General features: G+C 32.8%; 2 pseudogenes; both read left to right on the top strand.

Moving 5' to 3' along the window:
* Nucleotides 1-2,037, top strand: part of LOC143205848 (translation elongation factor 2-like) — a 79,202-nt pseudogene extending 77,165 nt beyond the window's left edge.
* Nucleotides 2,038-7,674: 5,637 nt separating this feature from the next.
* On the top strand, nt 7,675-12,706 carry LOC143205849 (translation elongation factor 2-like; annotated as a pseudogene).
* Nucleotides 12,707-15,505: the final 2,799 nt, after the last annotated feature.

Consider the following 15,505-nt stretch of genomic DNA (forward strand, 5'->3'; position numbering starts at 1 on the left):
TCAGGTTTGAAACGTTTGGCCATGTCTGATCCTATGGTATAATATTTCATTGAAAAATCTGGCGAATAAATCATAACCGGTGCCGGAGAGCTCCACTTAAAAATCTGTCTGAAGGCATTGGAGGATGATCATTCAGGTTAATTAATCCGACCCAATAGTATTTTATCGTGAAAGCATCAGCGAATCATCTGACCAAATTTTCCCGTCAAAATCGCCAACCAAACACAACAGATTGTTCATGAAGACCCAACTTATTCCGGGTCGATTATACGAAGACATTAATGACGGACGAAGTAAATCCTAGTGAGAAATTCAAAGGTCGTGCTAGGTATCTAGGATAAAAATACGACTACGACGTTACCGATGCCCCTACCACACGATGCCATACCATTAGAACTGATATTTCATTCCTGACAGCACTAGTCTCAACATCTTAGTCGACTGTACTAATGGTGTACAGTAATTGAATGAAATCAAAGACTCTGTTGTGGCTGGTGAGTTTGGTATAGTTATTGTGGTAGTTATGCACAAAGAAGCTCGGTATTTAAATTGGTTTAAGATGTATTTGTTAACTTTTTACATAATTCCTTTAGACATATAAACCACATCTCACTGCTTAATCATTGATCACTACCCTTCACACCTCATAAACTGTTGGGCTAATATTTTTTCAACCATTCTCTATGGTCTTGACGAATACCTTTTGGGTTATTCATTGAAAAGTCATTTAATATATATGCTCAATCTGCGTTATCGTTCGTGCATGGACGTAATAGTGGGCCTTGATCACTATTGTTGCAATATTTAATCCGAACAAAACATGGAGATTGCGCAGCGAATTCGCTTATTTTAAGCGTTTTTTACGTCAAACCGTATTCATAGAATAAATCTTAAATATGAACTTTTAAGAAATTGGCTTGTATTTCTATCGTGGGTGTAACATTCTTCTCTATTCTTGGCCTCAAGTATTTTAGCTTCCAGGATTTTTGCTTTTGTAAACATGCTTGTGGAAAAATAAGTTCCTAATAATGTTTTGTATTTATAATATAATTTCTACAGATATTTCTTCAAGTTTAATATGTGAAAAAAATATACCATAAACCATGTCAAGTATTATTGAATTTTCCATTCTAATATTCTTATTTTTCTGGAAACATAATTATTTATCAAATTATTTAATTATTACAAAAGCTAGTACTATTCTAATATATGACTTTATTTTTTAACATATCTAATAATTTAGTTTGTTGTCTTTCAAGATACACGTAAAAGAAAGGGTCTTAAAGAAAGTTTTCCAGATCTCTTAATACTTGGAGAAAATGTAAACTCATCATCAATGACAAACCATTTTTTTCTATAGTACAAATAAAAAGGACGTGAGCCAGATTCTCGCTAGAGAGTTGAGGGTAGACGGCAGACTGCATTTTGCATCTGCTTTTTAATTCCCAAATATCACAACATGAGGGGGTCCACACGAAATAAATTATTATTTATTATTATAGGAAAATTATAGGAGAATTAGGAAATTGGACACTAGGGGTTGACAGTACTTTGGTTGAAGGCAGCAATTTTGTAGCACTGTAGCACTTAAAAAGAATGAGCAATTTAATATATATTTGGGTATACACGTATGCTAGAGCCTGGTCTGGTATAAGGCGTATAATTCAGCTATTATAATCATTCCCTTTTAGGTGAGCATGAAAGGACAGTTTTGCCCATTTTTACGGTCCTCCCGATAGTGGTATGGGGGTGTGGTAATCTGAAGTAAGGTAGTACATTCAATCTTACCGTGAACTTGTTAGGTTTATTTAGGATTAGTGAAAAGTAAGTGAAAATAGAACAGGATGTATTATCGAAATAAAAATTTTAAATGTAGATAAGTTCCTTAATTTATTTTAACCTAAGAATGCTGCAGTTATGTCCCATTCTTGTTCGAGAGGTAAAGTTAGATTTTATTTATAAATTCCGCGTAAACAATCAATTAGTGCATAAAAATTGTTTATTTGTAGCATTGATATAAATCGTAAAATCCAATAGCTAAATATTTATTTTTATTAAGAATTCATGTTATCAACGTTTCTAATATTTAAGTTTCAAACGTTAATTCATGAGTAAACTATTACATTTCTTGTTATATATTGTAAAATTAATTAGTTATTTTTTAAATGACTGTTGTAATGCTTGACCATTAAAAATGACACAAAGTTGAAGAATTACTTTCCAGGCGATGTGCATCCATTATAGTATTTTTTAGAACCGATTTGGTGAAGGTAATTAGGCAATTAAAATACTGAATGCAGCTGAGCCGATATGTATTTATACTTTATAAACAAGACGGTTAAGGCCACATCACAGAATTAATCAAGATGCCAGAATCTTCATCCTGCCCGTGTGGCTTTAACTCGAGCATGCCTCGTAGCGTTTATACATATTTATATTTCAACGCAGCAAAACATTTATTTATGCAATCATGTATAAAGACACATTTACCATATAGGTGTCTTCAATCAATTATTTGTGTCCAACATTCGGCCACTCTGACCTCGCAAGACTTCACTCCGGCCTGCTCTTGGAATATGGTGGTTGTTGTTCTGGTTTTTCTATAATGGAAACATACTATTAACTAGTTGATCTTTTAAAATGTCTTACCTTGATGATTTTTTCTTTATAGTTCCATTTTATATTTTCCATTCTGTGCATTATATAACTTCTCTAAAGTCAATTTTTATACTTTTTGGGGGTGACCTGCAATTTATTACTTCGGTGAAGTCCGACTCCTAGACACCATTTTAAATTCTCTTAATGGCCTGGTGCATTAAGTGCTTCTTTATTTTCTGTTTTCTTTTTTTTTTCTTTCGATCCTTATAATATACGTCTTGCTCGGACAGAAGTTCGGTGGTATTACGTACTTGACTTAAACATTCTCTATATATTTTGATCAAACGATAATGTCTCAATCCTTAATTTTTGAATTATTCTATACTGCTGACGGAAAAACTTTCTGTTCGTCTGACTGCATGTATCCCCTGTGATGGCTGCCTACAATAATATACATGTCGTGACTGCTACTCTCGTCGTAATGGAGACTTGGCTGTAGACGTTCCATGTCTTTCGTGGTGACCACCGGTTGGTTGGCTACACTTGTGCTGACAGCCTGGCTGTAACGTCATTCATGATGGCGGCCCCTTTGATGTTAGCACCCTTCATATCGGCAACTAATTTGTTGTCGCTTGCATTGGTAACTTTAGTGGTTGTTCATATCGTTGGGGTATCCCACATACTTATGACCCCTCTTTACTTTCCTAAAAATATCTATATATTTTTATTTTATATCTATGTGTTATCCCGTAGCTCTGTGTATTTGTGTACTGAATCCCATTTTATATTAATGACTTTATGTCTAATACAAAAATTAATACGAAAAGGAATACCAAAAATTAATCAAATTAACTCGGTGGTGTCGTGACTCTAGCGGATGAAAATGCTATTAAAATTTTTTCATTCGAAAGCAAAATGATGTTAGGCCGACCGCACGTTGTCGATATGTTCCCATACCGCACCACCAAATGGTTCCAGAACAGTCTCCGTTAGTTCGTTGATCGAAACAAATTGCCTTGTCTTACCTGTCGGACGAATAAACTAGTATTTTTTATCGAATAAAGGTTTTTTATTTAAACAAATACATCCTCTTTATTTTAATTGCTAACATCAGAAGTGAGATTCTTATCCAGTCAAATGTGTGTGGTTATAATATAATGAACATTTGAAATACTAGAACATTTGTGCTGAAATTGTAATGAATAGTGAGTTAAATAAGAATTACTTTATTGACATAACTAGTGACAGTGATAAAATAGTCGATGGACGATCCCCTCCAAAAATGCAAATTTAGAATGTATAGAAACTTTGAAATAACTGAATTAGCGTAAAAATGCTGTAGTGCGTGGTAAACTTCCTCATCTGATGCTTCTAGTGCCCAAGCTGTGCCGTGAATCATGCTGTCAAAATTTAATCCATATAATAGCAGCTATTTTATGGGGAATGTTTTGGATATGCAATTAATCTAAACTACAAATTAGAGGTAAGTGATAGCATTATAATTGTTAAGGCAAGTCAATCTATCAAAAGCCGGTACATTGTTTTTACTTGAATGGCAAGCTATATATAATAGTATAGGAAAAGAATGTAATAGACCTTATTGTTGGGTTTGCTAACAATTAGACTAAAGATTAATCTCCGAGTAATCTTGCCTTTAATGCAAAAACTCTCTGAAATGGAGATAATGTCCATCTCTTAGTGATTATGGAAAATTAGGCTTGATTGATTTACCACAATGACCTACTTGGACGCACTATATTAAGTATTACTGAATACGGATTATGTCTTTTTATTTTGAAGCGGCAATACAAATAAAGAAGTCTGGGAACATACGATAGGTTAATATTAATCAAGAAAGGAAAGAAATTTAAACAAATTCGACGCACGCAAACGTAAAAAAGCGACAAACCCATCTTTTTTCCGTTTTGTCATCATTGTAAAGTTACCCCTTTGTACTCAATCGTTGCAAAAAGCCTCATGCTGAAAATAGTTGTCGCCGAAAAAACCGAATCATAAAAACTAAATACTAATTGTTCTACTATAAAACAAAAAAAATCTCCCTAAATTCCCTATTCCTACTCTGTTGTGTGATAACAAGACTGAGCATTTCATTATAATGATGACAGTGGTGCGGGAACATCCTACAAACCACAAACGTCCGAAAAATCGTCTTTCTTTGACCTGAAACGAGGAAGGGTAGTCCTTTTACGGATACCTGATCGGGGAGACCCGCCGAATAAGCGAGTTGAACTGGTTATGTGGAGACTGTCTCTGTGTTACCTACCCTATCAGCTGATCCAATAACCCTAACTTATACTTGCTTGCAGCTTGCGGTACATGAGTTAATCGCTCGCCGGAGAAGTTTGAGACAATTTGGAGTTAGAGCATGACGGGGAAGTGACGGTTGTGAAAGATTAAGGCGACGAAGAGCCGAATGAGTTATTGGCCTAAAATATCGGCCAGATACATATATTGTCCGAGAGACGAAGAGTGGAGAAATATCTCGGATATAAAATCGTGAACTTGGGGAACGTCTGTTTCTCTATGTATTCGATTGTTCCCGGCCAACCATGGGGAATTGATTATTCTCCTGAGAATTTTATTTTGATAGACTTGAAGACGTTCCGCGTGGCTAGATGAGACGTATTTTGGATGGACACTGGAGCCGTATGGAACGGCTGATCGAACTAGAATCTTGTACAGGAGAGATTTTATTGAGAGAAGAAGTCTGCTGACCAGGTTGATAAGTGGGAACAGCAAATTAACAATACCTTGACCTTTATAGAGGGACCTTTGAATGTAGGAATTCCACCTAAACTTGCGATCGAAGACAAGATCGAGATAAGTGGCTTCTTTTGACCAAGCCATTTCGGCGTTCTCGATTTTAAGACACGAAATGTTCGGTGCAAAACGCTTCTTGTGGAAAAGGTATTGGCCTGAAAATGATAGGTTTGAAGTATATTAGTATAGACAGTTAGTTGTATGATGACGAAGAAATACAAAACAGGTTTTGAAAATGTGAAAATGTTCCTTTATTTCGTTTTCCTAAAATGTATTCGCAGCAGCTGATGTGTATGTGGTGTATAGTGAGAAAATTCCATGAAGAGTGAAAAACATGTTAATATGGTTGAGATATTAATTATGAGGGTCCTTTGATCAACTGGCAACGGTATACTGAAGTTCTGATCATAACGGATTAATTTTTATAAATGCTTTTGGCATTGTCTCATTATAAACAAGACTGCAGTTAGACAATTTTCTACAAAATACTAATAGGAATACAATACACCAGGAAGAGATATAGCAGATAGAGCAGCACAATTTACATCTGTAACTTTTCGCAATTTCATAGAACATGTAATGTGAAATTACGTCTCATCGCTACTGGAATGCCACAAAATACATTAGCAGTTGGAAAGTTTGACCTGGACTGTTTTCAGTTTACTGCTGATATGCTTAAGAAATTAAGAAGGAAAGATAATAATTTAAATTCAAATATCTACCGAGTCTTGTCATGCTTTGCTTTGATTTTGGTTAAATTGGTTACGCTATGGTTATTGGATGACGGCTCGATCTTTGGCAGCATTGTGTATTTTGCAAAGGCGGTCAAGGACGCTTGCATTCGAACGTAGGAGTTGGCTGAGGTCGCAAACAGATTTAACTTAATACATGATAATATATGATATGATATGATAAAAAACATTTTATTAAATGAACTTTATGTGCTTTGTAAAAATTATAATTATTTGTAATAAAATAATTCGGCATATAAACAACATCAACGTAGGAACGAATAAATCTTATAAAAACTTTATCTGTATTTCCTATTAGTTTTGACTTCATAATTAAAATCTATTATGATGTTTTAATTGTTTTAATTTTGATTTATTATATACTTCAATAATCTTATAACCTACATTTGTATATATTAACAGAATGGCCTGACTTACATAGAATACAGATACGTGCCAAAAAATATCTTCTGCACCGTCGTGTTAAGTAAAGATAAGTTAAATTTTACGTTAAAATTTTATTATCGTTAGTTATTTAACGCATTGTGTAATTTAAAAATTAATATCTTTTAATAATTTTATCATCAAAACATACGCTAAATGTAATCGTTACAGTAGTACAGAACAGACTTATTACACGTATGATTTTTTTAATTGAGAAAAACAGTAAGCACACACAGTAAGTTCACCGAGTGCTTTTAAAAGTGGCACTGATGGTTGTTTCATTAAAATAATATTACTCAATCGTCTCAGAAATGTTAGTTTTATTTCCTAAGCAATAAAAATCTCAAGTAAAGATTTCAGTTAATCTTAAATATCAATGTGATCTCAATTTTCGATATAATTAAATATATTTCCTACACATTATAAAACTTTTAATTATTTTAATTAATATATAATTAAATTGGTTCTTAATTGTGAGGGTTTACTATTGCAAAATAATATCGACACTTTTCTGCAATATATTGAGATTTCTCTCAGTGGCCGATACCCTTACTCTGAACAAAGCAAAATGCAACGATTTTAATTCTATCCTACCACTTCCCATCCCCCACCCACCAAAGTTTCTTTCCTACTCATATTTCATATGACAGTTTGGAGAGGCGAAATGACGTTCTGAGCGAGGTAATCGGGCAATTTCAGGAACGTTTTATCCCGTAAAAGAACATACGAGAGTGCGCCATAGTTAGCATACCTTTATTTGTAATTCTTTAGTAATAAATCTTCAAATATTCAAAATATTAAGTACTACTTTAAATAATTAAATATATAATTACATTCTTTGTATAAACTTGAATCAAAAAATATTTGGCAAAATTTTAATATTATAGTGGAAAACTGTTTAGAATTTCAACTTTACACAACAGTATGAAATGCAGACTATGTGGTGTAAAATTTTTACATATTTCTGAATTACTTAGCTATAAGATATTTTGAATAGATTTCTGTTACAAAATTGCTAATTATATTATTTTTATTACTCCATTTATTTAAAATATCGTTAGAATGTACATGAGATTGACACGTTTAATAGTTACAAGAAAAGTACATTTTAAATCGTAACATGCACCTGATGGTTGAACTTTATTTTAATAAACAAACAATATTTGGAGTTACTTTCATTTATCATGAGCTTTCTTCTGTTGTTAAATTATTTTGTTTTATATTTCTAAATGTTGAGAATTCTTAATATTTATTTTTGTTTTAGGTGAACATAACAGTAGATAAAATTGGTGCCATGATGGACAAAAAACGGAACATCCGTAACATATCCGTCATAGCTTATGTAGACCACGAAAAATCATCTTTAACAGACTCCTTAGTCCTAAGCAACCTCAGGGAAAAATTTATAATTGGAGGTGATTTCAATGGAAAAAATACAAGATGGGGATCCACAATGACAATAACTAAAGGCAATGAACTGCATAAAGCATCTGCTGAACTAATATGTGGTTACAAGTCAACTGGAAAACCAACTTATTGGCCGACTGATCAAGAGAAAACCCCAAACCTGTTAGATTTCTTCATAGTAAGAAACATAACATCCAACTATATAAAAGTCGAAGAAAATTTTAAATTAAATTCAGATCATACGGCAGTGATTCTGACGTTGAGCGGAAATATAATAAAAAACGAAAGAAACCAAACGTTAACAAACAAGAGAACAGACTGGGATTTGCTGAAGAATTGAACAAAAGAATACAACTAAATGTACCCCTCAAGACAACTGAATAATTAAATTTTGAATTCGTAGTAGATATTCAACAGGCTGCTTGAAATAATATTCAGGAAAATAAGAGTATAACTAAAAGAATTAATTATCCAAAAGAAGGGAAGGAAATGGTAGCTAAAGAACGTAAATTACGAAAAAAGTGGCAACAGAATAGTACACCTGAAAATAAAAATAGTTTAAACAATATAACCCAGAGACTGAAAAGGGAAATACTGGGAATTAAAAACAAAACTATAAATAATGAAGAAACAACACGATGAAGCGAAACTAATATTGAACATAAATTGCCGAACATAGAAGCTGAAAATTCGATGATTGAATTAGTCAAGACGAAAGAGTTAACCAAAGTTATTAAAACTGACATTTACTCTAGGAAATCACCAGGCTACGATTTAATAACCGGAGAATTACTGCAAAAGCTACCAAGAAATGGAATTATAAAACTCACCAATTTGATCAATTCAGCATTTAGATTAAAACATGTCCCAGACATTTGGAAGATGGCGGAAGTTATAATAATTCCAAAACATGGGAAGTCACCAAACGAAATAAACGCCTATATACCTATTTCACTGCTGCTAGTAATATCTAAAATTTAAAAAAAAACTCCTGTTATAAAACCGATCATAGAGAGAACAAACTCATCTATATTCTTAGATGCAACACATGCCTTCTATAAGGTTTGTCATGAAGACCTTGTTCATAAACTACAAAAAATGCTGCCAAAATAACACACCGAACTATTAAAATCATACATTACAACCAGAACGTTTATACTCAAACAAGAAGAAGCTTAATTTACAATAAAAGAAGCTAAAGAAGGCGTACCACAAGGAAGTGTACTGGGACCAATGCTTTATCTATTTTACACTTGTGATATACTACAAATGGAAAATATTACGATGCCTATATTTGCTGATGATACTGTGATTATAGATGTCGAAGTATTGGAAGAAAATCACAATTATCAGTATATAATAAATTGCTATAATATATGCAAATATTGAAACCTAAATGGACATACGGAGTTCAATTATGGAGATGTTCTGCAAAGAGTAACATAAATAAAATAAAAAAATTTCAGAACAAATTCCTGAAAGGTATTGTGGGTGCACCTAGATACAATAATACCTACAATAATTGCCTACATCGAGACCTTCAGATATCCACAGTCAGTCAAGAAATCAAGAGAATTGCAAAGGTGCATGAAGAAAGACTCCATTCTCATGAGAATATTGAAATATTACAGCTTTTGGATACCACCAGAACATGACACAGACTCAAAAGAATCAAACCATCACATCTTGTGTAGTGTTGTGTAGTGAGGTGCATATATTAAAAAATACAACAGTGACATGTGTAGACATTTTTTCACCAGAGACTGAGATATGACCCATGGATTCTCCTAGTTATATACCTAAATTTAAGTTATCATAAAGACAAATTGTAGGTTAGACGGAAGCGATTAGTAACAATGTATTAATTAAATGATAAAAAAACTGTTTCGAAATGTTGAGAACTCTTAACAAAATCCGTTATATATCCGTTATAGCCTCCGTAGATCACGGAAAATCATCTTTAATATACTCTTTAGTATCAAAAGCTGGTATTATTGCTGGTGGCAAAGTAGGACAAGCACGTTTTACAGATACCAGAAAAGATGAACAAGAAAGATATATCACCATTAAGTCAATGTAGGCATATTAAGAATATGCAGTCGTTTGGAATATTGAATGATGAAATTTATTAACTATTGAACATATGTGATAATTTCGATGTCATTCTGAAGCTTTTTCTCTTTATAATATAGCTGGGTATTTGTTTTAACAAAAATTCTAACTAATCTGTTTTTACCGCCTTATCTACATATGCTGAGCTCAAAGATGAGGATCTTTTCATTACCAATCCTGATTATCGTGAAAGAGAAGAGAAAGCTTTCTTGATTAACTTGATTAACTTCTCCGGGCACATAGATTTCTCTTCTGAAGTAACTGATGCCCTTCGTCTAACTAATGGTGCTCTTGTTGTAGTAGATTGTGTTTTGGGTATGTAAATTCCTAATGAATTGTTTGTTTAATAAATTAAATATTTATGTTTGTATTTTTGGCGTTACTTCACTTTGTTTCAATTTTACTAAAGAAAAATAAAATTATAAATATAGCATATCTAACTATATTTCTTTGGTAAAAAATACTTATTATGAACTTCCGAATTATAGTAGAAAATATTGTAGAAAGAATCTTGATTTTTTTTAATATTTAAATTAATCGTGATGTCATCTGTAACCGCCCTAGGCTGATTTTGGTGAACGACTGGTGCTACTGATGCTGCTTATTCGCTATAAATTATGAATAAAGTTCGGAACAATTTTGTAATAATGAATTATTTGCAGTTGTGTGTTTACAAACGGAAACGGTCTTACATCAGGTTATAGCCGAACGTACTAAGGCAATCTTATTCATGAATAAAATGGATCATACCCTTTTGGAATTGCAATTGGATGCAGAAAAATTTTAACAAACTTTCCAATATTGGACAGTCTATGGGGTTAGAATTATTTCAACCCAAAAACAATGAAATGGTCGAAACAAAAGGATAATAATAACAAAACACCGTTCGGCATGTACATTTTGGATCCAGTCTACAAAATTTTTATCTGCATTATGAAATGCAAGCAATGATTGTGTTTTTTATTTAAAAACATGTTAATCCTTCCAGCACAATTAGGCCACTATATAGTTTCCAAAATAAATTTTATGAAGGTATTAGGAGATGAAGGTATTTTTGGCAGTTCATCAGAAGAAAATTATGAGTATAGGTATTTAAATGCTTTCATGTTACCTCTATCTTTATGTCTTATGGTGACATGCTATGATATCGAGAATGCATTATATATTTGTAGTTCTTGGGTGTAACTAAAATTTCATTTTAGGAAAGAAGAATATAAAGCACGTCTCTTCAAACTGCGCAATAACTTGAAATATGAAGACAAGGATAAGGCTGGAAAACAATTTTGAAGGTTATTTATGCGGATATGGTTACCTGCTAGTAAAACCTTGCTTCAGATGATTTCCGTTCACTTAGCATCCCCAGTAACTGCTCAGAAATTCAGAATGGAATTGTTATACGAAGATCCACATAATGATGAAGCTGCTATTGGTATGTATTACCTGTATGGATTTTTAAAACGCGTTACATTTTGGTATTTATTTGTATTATTTGTACATTATGATATGTAGTTTACAACCCTAGGCTTATTCACTGTCAATGATTGGTATAAACTGAACAACAATCACCAATTTTTTTATATATATGCAAATTACTATATTTCGTTTTTTTTTATTTTTAGGTATTAAGGAATGTGATCTTAACAGTCCTCAGTCCTTCATGGTCGTGTCTTCACCGTTAAAATAGCCACCGACGTGAAGGCCCATATCATGGGACCAAACTATGTACACGGAGTTCCGTGCTAGCTTCCGAAAAAGGCCGGCAACAAGGCGAAACAGGCAACTGCTTCCACATCAGAACCCAAGCCGGTATCCAAGCCGGCCATTCAATCCACCCAATCGAAATCCAAGGCTAACGTACATCCTTCGATTACTTAAATTTTCCACCATACCGGTGCAGAACAAGCCACTACCGAAACAAATCACCACCAGACCAACCCATCCTGCGCAGGGAAGTAGCCAGGTCACTAACCAAACCCTGACCTCCACAGAAAAAATAGGCGAGACATTTCGGACACTGTTTATCAAACTCCTTCAAAAATGGAAAAAATCTCACGTAAGGTGCTCCGTGACAACAAGAGCTTCATGGAGCTCATTAGAATCTCCAAGTCACAATTAATTTATATTATCACCCGAAACAGAATGGAGGGCATTTTCTAATTCGTCGCCATAAGCGACGATTACGGTAATCTCACTACCCTGCACGAGGAAATTAATTATCCTTACCATTCCTTCTGTCATCCGGGATTGTCCTCTTCGATCAAGGTTTCCAATCCAAATTTGGGTAAAGACGGAAATTAAAATCTGGGATAGAACTACCAATTGTTCAGGTAGTTGTCTCTCGCGAAGAGCGACAGATCATCTATATAACCAAACTCGGCGTCATTAGAGTGAAGGTCGAGATCCAGAGGGGAAACGACCAGCCAGTACAGTGCTTCAACTGTCAGCTTTTCGTGCATTCCTGCTCGCATTGCCCCCCCGCATCAAATGTGCCGGGCATCCCCAAAATTATTTCAAAAAAACTGACAGGATCAGTACCAAAATCTCAGAAGCATACCCAAAGTGCAGCAACTGCGATGAAATTCATACCGCAAACTTTACCGGTCGCAGCTGACGCCCTGCTCCGAGAAAACTAAAAATTCCGACCCAAACTATTCCTACACAAAGTTCTGCACGGAGTAACGAAGGTGGCAGGAAACTGGTGTATATTCGCATAATTCATAATTTATGGAAAGTCAATAAAATTATAACCCAAATAAATTTAACAATAAATTACAAACTAATCAATATTGTATGCTACCCGAACTTATTGTTTCCGTTGTGGCGATTATCAAAGCATCAAAAGAAGATTATAAATTAAACTTATATCTAGGTGCTGACGGTGTTAACTTCCCTTACACTGGTCCACAAACAAGGAACCATTCAGAGCGTAATCTTGAAACATAGATGCGGCTCCGTCAGACAGATAGATCAGGCGTCGTTCGCTATATATATAGAAATAATTACAAATATCCCACAATAACAACAATTTGGCGTTATCAACCTCTGGACTTTTGCCAGATCTGATATATTGATTGTTTTGACTAAATCATTGTTCTGACCAAGAGACTTCTGCAATGTTGGACAATAGGTGGATTGTAAATTTGATCAAATTCTATTATTAAATAAAAGTGAATAATACATCAAATTATTAAAATAATATCAAATATTATTTAATAAGTCGAACTCAAATTGGCTATACTTTATAGTTTGATAATGCAGTTAGTATAATTAACATGTTTGTCGCTTAAAACTTAAATATTCTAAATGTAGAACTTACAATACAATTCTAAATTCCGAAAATTGTTACTAAGCTTTTAAAATTAAAATTGGTCCCAACGCTTCTTTTAATGAAGAAAATATTGATAAAAATGACGAAATTGCAATAGAGTTATATCAAATTTCTACCCCCAAAGCTTTGTGGTAAACGAATATCCCCAGACGACATTACAATCTTTCATATAAGTAATCAGTCGCTATTAAAATTACTTGTGGATTTGGGAGCTTCTTCATTTTGAATTATTTTTTTTTATTGTGAACTGACTAAAGAAAATTTTAATATATTTGAAATAAACACAATCTCTTTTACACTCTCTCGCAGCATAAATTTTTTAATATGTTTTCAAAAATCTTCTTTGGATGGTTTTTTGCATTTAGATTTTCTTAAAGGAATGAATGTTTTTCAGGTTCTGAATTCTCATCACTTATAAACGGAGAAAGGAGAGAAATTTATAACAAAATATGTAAAATTTGATTTACAAAATAAAATTGAATATGTACGTATATATGTTTCGACATTGTTTTGGATAAAGATGAAACTGACTTTAAGTTTTAAAATAAAATATCACATAAAAACAAATTCAGAAAATCCTATAATTACGAAATCTATGGGTACTGTCATGCCTAAAACCAAGAAGTTAAAAATCAAATTCAAAAGTTATTTGATTAGGGAATCATAGAATATCGCCAAGGAATTCTCCAATTTGGGTAGCGCCGAAAATACTTGACCAACTAACAAAATGAAATGCATGGTAGATTTCGTATACCAAAAAATGAAAATGAATTAAAATAATACCTATAGGTCTTTTTTAATATTATAGATTTGTTTAAAATTTCGATGAAATTGTGAAACCTCTTAATTCTATATTAAAAAAATAAAAAATTATTTTGCAATATGTAAAAAATTATAACGTCTGATAGTATTTTAATGTATCCTAACTTTGATAAATAATCCATATTGACAACAGATGCTTAAAATTTTGTTTGTTTTTTTTCGACTTGAGGGATAATGGTAAAACGGAACGACTGGCTTGCTTCTCCAATATTAACAAACACGGAAGTAAAATACTCAAAAACTGAAATAGGAAAAACACTAGTCCTTTTAGATCTTATATTTTTGTAGTAATATTTCAATTACCCACCGATCACTGATCAGAAACAATCAAAATCTCGAATTACAAAGAAACATATAAATAAACTATTTTTTAAATTATTTTAGTTAGAATCACACAATAGTCGTTATATTCTAATCAAATTTAAAGTATTTACCTTGATACATTTTAGTTCAATTTATTCATTTATGTTCATTTTGCTGCTGGTTGCACGAAACCTATTTTTTTACCGTGAAATATCATAATATGATCTCAGTATTCCCATCGCCTGGTCTCGATAGCACGCCCGCCTCGATTAGCGAATGAATAATCAGGTGCCCTTTAGGTAATTCCTCAATAATTCCGTTCTATATTTTCTTACACATTATAACGCTTTGTTGAATATTTGTATTTTATTTACTAAAAAATAAAAGTATTTCTTACATAATAATTAAAATTTTAAATAAATGAACCTGCTGATGAAAAATAGCTATAGGAAATAGGTTAATATAGACAGTTGTATGATGACGAAGAAATGCAAAAAAGTTGTAGAACGTATATATTGTATAGTGATTATAAGTTATAATAATTAAATAAATAGCGGAGAATGTTCAGAATAAATTGATAACTGAATAGATAATTGAATAGATAAATAGTTAAATTAATAGATAATTGAATAGTAAAATAAATACATAAATTAATAGATAAATGATTGGATAAACGAATAGGTAAATAAATAAGTAAATTAATAGAATTAAAATAAAAATAAAACTGGAATACCCTGTGAAAAACTCACCATTTTGAAGAACTCGGGTTGTGCAGCATGTAACATTATATAAATGGAGCAATTGAAAAACTTAGTTACTCTGATGGTCGCGTCTGCATAAATGAACCTTCATAGAGCTCGAAAAGCCCTTGGGCATTTTAAGTTATCACATCTGGCAAATGCAGTTTGAGGAGGGAGGCCAACCATGTGGCCAATTATGGCAATTGTTTTTGGTGCTGAGTATCTGCAAGGGTTGTAGA

The sequence above is a fragment of the Rhynchophorus ferrugineus genome, unplaced genomic scaffold (genome assembly GCF_030347505.1).
Source record: "Rhynchophorus ferrugineus isolate W39M unplaced genomic scaffold, kcgeb_rfMv2 rfM17, whole genome shotgun sequence".
Taxonomy (NCBI): Eukaryota; Metazoa; Arthropoda; class Insecta; order Coleoptera; family Curculionidae; genus Rhynchophorus; species Rhynchophorus ferrugineus.